At 38.1% G+C, this 3,984-nt stretch overlaps 1 protein-coding gene across 1 annotated transcript in view; it reads right to left on the bottom strand.

Annotated features, from left to right (window-relative positions):
• Positions 1 to 3,984, bottom strand: part of LOC102249415 (receptor-type tyrosine-protein phosphatase zeta) — a 134,595-nt gene that overhangs the window by 115,140 nt on the left and 15,471 nt on the right. The window lies entirely within an intron of this gene.

The raw sequence follows: 3,984 nt of genomic DNA, 5'->3' as shown, positions 1-3,984 counted from the left end.
TTGCCGGCTCAATCCCCAGTAGGGGGCATGCAGGAGGCAGCCAATCAATAATTCTCTCTCATCATTGATGTTTCTAACTCTTTCTCCCTCTCCCTTCCTTTCTGAAATCAATAAAAATATATTTTTAAAATATTATATTTAGTGGAAAAAACATATGTAAAATATTAGCATACTATCTGGCACCTGACAAATATTCAGAAAATATTGGCCATCCTTAAAAAGCTAATTTGATAAGGGAACAGATACAGAAGTTTATGGATGTTCATTAATACATTGTAAATAACAGCAATAAACTGGTCGCACATTGTTTAATGGAATACTATTTGACAGTGATTGTTAATTGCTCCATTCTCCCCCACTTCTTCTATAGTAATGAGTATTTAGCTGGACACCTGGCTATCCAGGGTATCCTCAAAATTTTCTAGTTTTCCTTGTGGACATGTGGATAAATTCTGGCAAACTGTTCAGTACAACTTCAGCTTTCTAACTTTAATGAGACATGAAAGTGTAGGCCATGCCATTCCCCTATTGACCCTTCCCATTGACATAGTTGTGAGTCAGCAGGGACACACAGCAAATAGGATAATACCCCAGAGATGGTGGAACAACAAGATGAAAGGACTCCGGGTTTTGACACTTTTGAGTGCAGACTATCACCCTTGACTTTGCAGGAGAACGCTCCATCAATCTGGACTAATAAGCAAAAGAGAAATAAACTTGATTCTGACTTGAGACACATAGTCATTTGAGGTTTCAACATGTGATCAAGCCATATCCTAACTAAATCAGCAATTTAAAATCACAATGTTTCATGACATTTCAAATTATTCACTATATTTTAAATTCAAAAGTCTGATCAGCCCTAACCGGTTTGGCTCAGTGGATAGAGCGGCGGCCTGTGGACTGAAGGGTCCCAGGTTAAATTCCGGTCAAGGGCATGTACCTTGGTTGCGGGCACATCCCCAGTAGGAGTGCAGGAGGCGGCAGCTGATTGACGTTTCTCTCTCATCGATGTTTCTAACTCTCTATCCCTCTCCCTTCCTCTCTGTAAAAAAAATCAATAAAATATATTTTTTTTAAAAAAGTCTGATCAGTAAGCCATTTGTACAGGGCAATCTTTGTTAAAAATATTTTTTTCTCTCTTTTTCTCCCTCCCTCCCTGTGTGTGTGTACATACTTAGAAAAATTTCAGGGGAGAGGTAAACTAAAATGTTAAAAATATTTATTTCTTATGGAATTTGGGGTTTAATTTCTGAATATCTGCAATGACAATCTTATAAGCGTGAAAAAGATTTTTCCAAAACACAAGGAGAGCCACTATCATGCAGAAAATGCTATCTATACACATTTTTAAGTGTTAAATTATTATTATCTTTATTTGGAAAATCCCCAATGTTTTATCAGAAATATTAGATTGCTTTCTTTTGAGTCACTGCATGTGCCCTGGCTAGGTGGCTCGGTTGGAGTGTCGTCCCATACATCAAAAGGTTGTGGGTTCAAGGCCCAGTCAGGGCACATACTTAGGCTGCGGGTTCAATCTCTGGTCCAGGTGTGTACGGGAGGCAACTGATTGATGTTTCTCTTTCACACAGATATTCTCTCTCTCTCAAATAAATGAACATATACTCCAGTGAAGTTTTTAAAAAAAAGACATGGCATGAAATACATGCGCACACAAGCGCGCGCGCACACACACACACACACACACACACATACATGTGTACATTTATGAGAAATCTTGCAGAACTCTAAGATATATCAGGCAGAATGACTTTATCCTTTAAATAGTAAAATAGAAAAGCCAAATTTAATACTTTTGGAGTATTCGTGCTAAATATTACAGTGGAAAATACATAATTTTAAATGCATTTAATCATTTTTGACTATGAAGAGCCACAATCGATACATTCTGTAGTTCTGTGTCTCCACCAATCAGAAGTCTGTTTCCCTTCCTTTTACCAGGCAGGCACTGGGCTCTGATGAAACCAGGATACAGCTCCACTCTCACCACGCCTGCCTTCTTTCTGCAGCCCTTACATATGCCAATTCTGGCAGAAAATGAGGCCCTTTACACTCTTTTTTTTTTTTCAGTAACACTAAGTGCTATCATATAAAAAAGCAGAGTCCACGTATTTTGTAGGAAAAAAAAAAGGTTATGATAAAAAATTTAGGTCATCCAGGTTTTGATTGTGAAGATGAAAAAGACTTTAAGGTTTATGTCTTGATACATAAAACAAGTCACCTAAGTCTCCTTTAAACAAATACTTCAAGGAGGAATCCAAGAATGATAAAATTATGATATATAACAACCACTGTAAGCTCTAAGGCATAAAAAGTAATCCAGATGTATCTCACAGAGCTGGCTGCTGAACCAATTATCAATGGCCAAAGAAAGTGTAAAAAATAGTAACTTAATAACAGTGTTCTATATTTAAAATAACAGATCCATATTTACAACACCAAGTAATAGTAACAGAGAAGTTAGAGAAAGCTGGTTGGCGGAATGAAAGAGCTATTGGTGGGTAATGTATCTCATGGCTGCTATTGTGAAAGACTAAAAGGAACTTCTCTCTTAACAATTTCAAAGCATCCTACTACTTAAAATCAAATAGAAATTAAAAATATAACCCAGGAAAAGATAAATGCAAACAGTGCAGAAGGCAAAAACCAGAGCGTATGTAAAACAATTAAGATGCAAAAATAATAAATTGAAATAACACAAGATGAAGGAAAAATGTTGAAAAAACACACTGAGATTTCAGATAAAGCTAAAAACTGACTGTATGATGATTACAGGGGTCATTTAATGAAAAGTTACATGAAATGTCAAAAATAAAAGGAGAGCTTAAAACATCTATGACAATGCAAACTAAAGAAAGACACAATGATATCACCCCAAATAGAATTCAAACAAAATCAAGCAAAAGGAGGGGGCATATTTTTAGTTATTTATTCCTTCGACAAATATTTACTGAGCACTATTCTGTGCCAGACACTGTGCTGGGGTTTGGAGCTAGTGAGTGAATAAACCCACAAACCCTCATGGCATTAGGTTCTAATAGAGATAGAGAATAACATAATTTAAAAATGCATATAAGTGATAAGTACTAAAAAAGAAGGTAAATAGAGGGGGATAGAAGGCACTTGGGGGAGAGAGATGGTCACAATTTCAATATGGTGTCCAGGAAAGTCCACAATAAAAAATGTATATTGAACAAAAATCTAAGGGGATGATGGGTGGATTATAAAGAGTTATAGAAGAAGGATATTTCAAATGGAGGGAACAGCAAAAGCACAGCCTGGAGGAGAATGAGCCTGGATGACTCAGGACTAGCAAGGAGGCCAGTGAGGCTGGGGCAGGAGGAGTGAGAGCAGGGGAGGCGATTAGTGAAGTGCATTTGACCCTTGTACAATGTGGGGGGTTAGGGGCACCAACAGCCACACAATTGAAACCTGGCATATACATTTTGACTCCTTCAAGCTAAACTGCTCAAAGGAAGCCAGACCAGTCAGGAATGATGAAAAAATGTAGAGCTTTTGCCTTTTATTGTGAGTGGGACAGGAAATTGAGGAAATGCATGATCTAACTGACATTTGAACAAGATCACCCAGGTGATTTGTGAGGCAAAGCAGGGACACCCATGGGAAGCTGGAGCAATAATCCAAGTAAGAGAGGATGGAAGCTCCAACAGATGGTAGCAGTGGTTGCAGAACATAAGAAAATGCAAGCTAGGAGATGTTTGCTGATAGAGTAAATGTGGGTTGTGAGAGAGAAGGAAGAGTCAAAGATGACTTCAAGAATTTTGACCTGAGCAACATAAAGAGTGAAGTTATTTACTTAGATAAAGAAGACACAGAGTTTGGAATCTAGGAGGGAAAGCCGGGAAGCTTGGGGATGGGAGGTAATTAACCAAGGACCTTGTATGCATATATGCATGGCCCATGGACACAGACAATGAGGTGGTGAGGGCCTGGGGCAGCGGG

Source organism: Myotis brandtii, unplaced genomic scaffold (genome assembly GCF_000412655.1).
Source record: "Myotis brandtii unplaced genomic scaffold, ASM41265v1 scaffold907, whole genome shotgun sequence".
Taxonomy (NCBI): Eukaryota; Metazoa; Chordata; class Mammalia; order Chiroptera; family Vespertilionidae; genus Myotis; species Myotis brandtii.
Note: the sequence above shows the minus strand (reverse complement) of the source record. Positions and strands in the feature narration are given on the sequence as shown.